The sequence below is a fragment of the Zingiber officinale genome, chromosome 2B, assembly GCF_018446385.1.
Source record: "Zingiber officinale cultivar Zhangliang chromosome 2B, Zo_v1.1, whole genome shotgun sequence".
NCBI lineage: Eukaryota > Viridiplantae > Streptophyta > Magnoliopsida > Zingiberales > Zingiberaceae > Zingiber > Zingiber officinale.
In genome coordinates, this window is record NC_055989.1 from 6,059,978 (window position 1) to 6,066,627 (window position 6,650).

At 41.5% G+C, this 6,650-nt stretch overlaps 1 long non-coding RNA gene across 1 annotated transcript; it reads left to right on the forward strand.

The window, feature by feature from the left end:
* The first annotated feature begins 3,896 nt into the window (after positions 1-3,896).
* Positions 3,897-6,650, forward strand: LOC122045188. Its single transcript, XR_006129912.1, has 2 exons — positions 3,897-4,719; positions 6,402-6,650. It is a non-coding gene; the product is annotated as an uncharacterized LOC122045188 (long non-coding RNA).

Below are 6,650 nucleotides of genomic sequence, written 5' to 3' on the forward strand. Positions count from 1 at the left end.
AATAGATAAAAGAATCCGGATAGACTTAAGCATGACTACCAGTGAAAAAGTTTCCTTTTTCATCAAGCCTTGCTTTGAAAGTTTCTACCTTCCTGTCTATCCCTCTTTTCCTATTATAGACCTTTTTACACCCAAAGGCTTTTACACCATTTGGTGGTTCTACTAGATTCCAGATTTTATTAGAATATATATATTCTAATTCTATTATTCATTAATCTTTGCCAAGATGCTGCATTTTCATCATATGTCTGGAGATCAGGTTCATGTCCTCCAGGGATCGAGTCCAAAAACTCTCCCAAAACATGAATCTTTTAAGGTTGCCTAACAACCCTCCCACTACGACGATGCACTTTCTGCAATTGTGTATCATTTGTGATACGTGTTGCAGTTTCCTTGTGGTATCTTATCTTGTACAGTTGGTACTAATTTAGACATATCTTTTATTATTTCTCAAATTCACTTATGAGCTTGTGGTTCATTATATAGTCCTTTTCTAAAATCAGTCATTGATGCTAACAATGACCTTCTGATTTTTAAGACTATAAACCTACTTTTGTTTATCTAGGATAACTTACAAACAAGTGAACTCCTATCCAACTTATCATTGTCTCTCTCTAACATATGTGCTGAACTACCCGAATCCGAATATGCTTCAAAATAGGTTTACACCTATTCATCAATTCTATATGAGTAGAGAGTTCTAACTTGGAAGGTACTATGTTTATTTTCATTTTCAGAGTATATCCTTAAAACAAATTTGGTAATTTTCTGAATAACTCATCATCTATCTAATTATTCCGCTCGACCGCTGACAGAGCAGGCTCTTGTGCTTGTCGTTCAGCCAGCTCTTGTTGCTCCACTATCTTCGCCGCTCGAGCTTGTATCAGGATGTCGAGCTCTTCTAGCGTCAGCGTCATCGTGGTTAGTCGTCCGGCGTCCTCCATCTTCTCATTTCGGATGCAGTCTACGTTCCCACAGACAGTGCCAATTTGATCCTGTCCGAAAGTGTCAAAGATGGCGACCGGGAATGTGGACACTGAGTTGGTGGCACGTGGGCTATCCTCCGAAAGTGTCATTTTGACCTTCGCTCATGTTTGTTTGCTGCCGATCGGGATTGACCCTTTTCCTGGCGGCTGGGCTTGACCCTAGGCCAACCGGCCTCTAGGTCCTCTATTCGGACTTATGACGGGGCGTTGACTGCCTTAACTTTGACCTCCACCCGCTACTGACGAGGCTTTGTCTATATCCTATGCATATATATATATATATATATATATATATATATATATATATATATATATATATATATATATATATATATATATATATATATACAAGGTTGTTCTGCCTGCGGTTTGGTGTGACTATGATGAGCTGGACGTGCCACATAAGCAAAAAACAAAAGAAAAACTCACCGCCGCAGCCGCACAACCATTTCTCCACCTCTCATATCGATCGTCGCTGATCTTCACGGGACGCTGGCGGATCACCCCTTGGCAGGATCGCAACATGACCGGATTCTGGCCAGATCGCGACCAGATTGCGGCCGGATCACAGCCAGAATTGGCAGTGCTACGTCTGCTAGCGTCGCAACCGATTCTGGCCACAAAATGATCGGATTCTTATCGCCATCTGGCTGAAATCCGACTGCAATCTGGTTGCGATCCGGCCAAAATTCGATCACGATTAGATTCCGACTGGATCGCAACTGGATCGCAGCCAGAATCGCGCCATAACCCTTGGGGTTCAAATTCCCCCAAGGTTGTGTTGGATCATGAAAGTCGCTAAGGGGGGTGAATAGCGATCAAAAAAGTATCGTAGCAAATCGAGTACACGTGAACAACGACAACAAAATGCTAACATGAACCAGTTTTACTTGGTTCGGAGCCTCCGTCGACTCCTACTCCAAGATCCGCACTCGTCGAGTACTTTCGTTGGGCAATCAATAATAGTTCAAAAATTGATTATTATAAAAAAAATACCGACAATAATAAAGAGAACTTGAGCCACAGATTGTCGGAGAGGCTTCGTAGTGTCGCAGGAGCAGTGCACAAGAGAACAGTCGTTGGAGGAAGTTGTTGTTTGTTGCTCTGGAGGAGGCCTCCTTATATAGGAGTGCTCTAGGCGCCCAGATCCCTTCCGAGCACCCGGACTGTGATGTAGACCCAGCCAACCAACGCGCTCCATGTTGCGACAGGATAAAATTTACCTTTTGGGAGCCCGGACCAGTTCCGGGCTCCCGGACTCTGGCACCCGGACCAGTTCCGGGCACCCAGACCACCATCTTCCAAAAGTTCTATTTCCTACAAGAAAATGTTAGTTCGAGGTAAAATAAAAGTAATACTATCCTGTAAAACAAAAGTTAGCACAATTAAAGAAAAGAGTAGTAATTAGATTTCGTCTCACCGAGACCGGAATCTAGTCACGATCTCAACCTAGATTTCTGAAATGGTTCTAAGTTGGATCGGCGCCTAAATTCCCTAACCGGGAACGTGTCCTCACCAAGTCACTCCCCTCTAGTGACTTACCTTGACTTACCTGTTATTTACAGACGTCCGATCAGCCTGTCGACCCGTTTGGACTTCTTACCAGCTATCCGGTCAGCCGTCGACCTGGCTGAACTTCCCTGCAACACTGAGTTTGCACAATAGATAAGATGGTAAAGTAAAATAGTATTAACAGAATTTTGCTGGTCCGGTCGACCGCATGCAATCGGTCGGAAACCAGTATAACTCTAGGGTTGCCTAGCTTCACTCACTAGGACTTTCATTGCCTAGTTTCACTCATCAGGACTTCCTCCACCTATCTTCACTCACTAGGGTCCAGCTTCACTCACCAAGACTTTCTCCACCTAGCTTCACTCATTAGGGCCTGACTTCACTCACCATAACTTCCACCACCTAGCTTCACTCACTAGGGTCCGGCTTCACTCACCAGGACTTCCACCACCTAGCTTCACTTATTAGGACCTGACTTACTCACCGAGACTTCCACCACCTAGCTTCACTCACTAAGGTCTGGCTTCACTCACCAGGACTTCCACTACCTAGCTTCACTCACTAGGGTCTGGCTTTACTCACCAGGACTTCCACTTTGCCTAACCTTTAGTTAGGACTTTTTGGACTTACCTTTGCTAGCCACCTAGTCCTGACTAGACTTCTCTCTCCCAAACATCAAGTCCTATTTGGGTCAACCCTTGGTCATATTGTCAAACATCGAAACCATAGAGGTCGATTGCACCAACAATCTCCCCTTTTTGATATTTGACAATTTTCTTAAGTTAGGCTTGGGTCTTTAGGGTTGATTCTCAAAGTTTGAGAGATTCAAAAAGTTTGAGAGATTAGAAATGTTTAAACTTTTCTAACTTAAGATAACTCTCTTCCTTTAACTTTTCTAATTTAAGATAACTCTCCACCTTTGGCACCCATCAAAAGGATATAGCATTAAGGTTACTCTCGATTAGGTTTATTCACCAACAATAATATTTGAAAGATATAATTAAATGTTTCAGAAAACATAATTTTTCAAAGAGGGGTTGCAAACTAAACATCTTCAAAATATTTTCAAAACATTTGCCAAAAATAAATTTGAAAGTTATATTTTCAAGGAGATATTTAAAATTAAGTAAATTGTAAAAGATAGGTTTTTGCAAATATTTTTCCAATGGTTGAAATGTGAGATATCAAAAAAATTAAATAAAAAGGGTTATTTCAGAAATAGCCTTATAAAATTTTTCCAGAATTTTTAGAAATTTTCTGAGAATTTTTCGGTGTTCGTATGGAGGATTTTCAGGGGATCAATCGGCGAGCGCAGATAAAGCCTGTTTGGGATATCCGTTTAAGTGATGAAATATTTTTATTATATAATCCCTTTTCTTTTATTTCCTTCTTCCCCCAAAAGTGCCAACCCGACCCTCTCTTCCCCGATCTCCCCTCTGCTCATGCTCTGTCTCCCTCTCTCTCTCACGAATCGGCGCCGACGGGAATGGAGTTTCGACCTCTGGCGATCTTTCTCCGCCGGCATCGTCTCCGATTGATCTTAGATCCGGCTGGCATTTCCCTCTCCGGGTTGCATCATAGCATCTTGTCTTCTCACGCCTGCCTGCCGAGCCCTAGTTCTTGTTCCGGTGCCGCTGATTAAGCTCAGATCCGGTCGACGCCTTTTGTCTCCGGACTACAGACGTCGTATTGCGTCTACCACCACTCAATCGTTGGCGTAGATTGGGCTTGGAGCACGAAGGTGAGGAGCTAGCTTCCCAGATCCATCGATCGCCAGTGTGGAGAGGCAGTTAGGGTTTCAAGGGTAAGCAATCCAAACCTTATTCCTTCTATGTCTCTGATTTGTGCCCTAACTTCGAGCCTTACTCTTCGATTCTTCCTACTGACATCGTTGGATCATATCTTGAACTTTTCTGTTTCTTGGTGTGATTGAGCTCACGGTTGAAGGGAGGTGGGGTTCTGTGATCGTGAGGTGAATTCATCAGCGAGGATTTGTTCTGTGAAGGTGATCTTGGGTTCCAGCAGTGACGATCCTCAGTTGTGGATCAATTGATAAGGGCTGTGAGGTGAAATTGAGTGTTGTGGATCAACAAGCGTGGCTGTAAAGATCTGTTCTATTCTGTTCTTTGGTGTTCTTGATCCAGCTCACTTTGTTCCGACAACACTCCTTCCAGCAGCTCCTCTTTAGCTGCGGATCAAGAGCAGAGAGCTGGGATTTGAGGTATGTGTAGGAGTAATTGATACATGTTCTATATTTGAGTTAGGGTTATGCTTGAATTGAATTTAGAATGGAACATGTGGTAGATCATGTTTTGGATTTAAGGTTATAATTAGTTGTTGAATTGTGATTAGATTTAATTGCTTAGATTTAATCTAATGGAATGATTAGGGTTAAGGCAATTAACCCTTGTCAACTATTGGATTTGATTTAAGTCTAGATTTCTAATCTAATTGGTGATTAGGGATTAGGTAACTAACCCTAATTAACCATTAGATTTAATTAGGTAGATTGAGGTTGTGTTGATTAGGGTTTTGCCCTAATTTAGTTTTAGGGATTTTATTTAGCTATTCATTTGGATTTAGCTAAATAAAATATATATATTGTTTGACACAGGACTCTGATTCGAGACATGCGTCTCGACGTTGGATTTGGCGTGATACTACCTGCTATTTGAGGCGGGTACCCTTTGACTTATCTTTTTGATATTGTCTTATGATATGTGTAGTTTACATATAACTAGTAGTATTTGGTAGATTAAGCACTTCCCTGGTTTTAGCTTAGATGATACCTGATACATGTTTCTACTGTTATTTGTTATACATTAGTCTAGTATACTTTTATTTCTTGCCATGTGTATCTGTGTTAATAGAGATAGATGTATTTATAGTGCTTCACTATACTGGATTAGTTGCTTTACACGTTTGATATGTGTCCTTGGATTCATGATACTTATATTATTGTTATATGTGATGTTCTTGGATTTATGCTGCTTATATCATGGTTATATATATACGTTTACCTTTTTGGCACACACATATATGGAGGAGGCTATGTTCTAGTATGACATACTGTAGCCGCATGCACCATATTGCATGATTGCATGCTGGGTGATTGACGACTCCATTATTGTTGAACTCATCGGCCAGTTACATGGACCTGCACACCACGTGACCACTGCATGGGTAGTGGCACAGCACACAGGGTGTGTAGGTTGCTCGGTGGTACTCTGTTGGAGGCTCCGCTCATGGGTAGTGTGATAGGCAGCGTGGTAGCACATCGGGGTCCCTTTCCATCATCGTGTACCAGGAGATGAGAGCATTGCGCTCCCTCACTATGGTTGAGGTAGGAGGATAGGTGTACTCCGGTGCATCCCGTCCACTCGGTCACTTATCAGGGGTAGTGACGGCAGAGTGCACGGTGTCATAGCCCTACCCACTCGGTCTTACCATTGTGTGTGAGATGGCTGACTGGAGTAAGGGGTGACCATGTCATATTACATCATATGCACAGATTGCATTTATTGTGATTGTTGCATATTGGATGATGCATTTTGGTGACTGCATATGATTGACATGCATATAGGTTACATACTTATTTGCTTTGACTATTTTTATCTGTGTATGTTCACAGTCATATGGTCAAGCCTCGCAGGTGAGTATAGTTTATTTCAGTTATGCATTTCTTATTATTCTTGTTGTAGACTATATTACATGCTTACTATTAGTTACTATAGTTTATTCAGCTATGCATACCTGTTATACTGTTAGGAGACTGTACTATAAGTTCTATGGTTTAGGAGACTATATTATAGGTTATTGCTGGTAGTTATATGTCGCTGTACATATCTATTGGATTACCTGCTGAGTTCTTTAGACTCACACCATTATATTACTATTTTTCAGGTTGAGGCCATTGGGAGATATTCCAGTCACTACCCCCCTTGTCGCGAGGATTTCTTGTTGTTGATTTCTGTTATTGTTTCTATGCATATGATGGTGATGTGGGATTTTTGTACTTGGACTTTATGTTGACTTTTGGGTTTTCCACTCTTGTTTTCTACTACGGATATTTTCATTACTTCATGAATTTGGTTATTCTTCGTTGTAGTGGAGTAGGAGATTTTACATATATCTACAATGATTTTTATATCA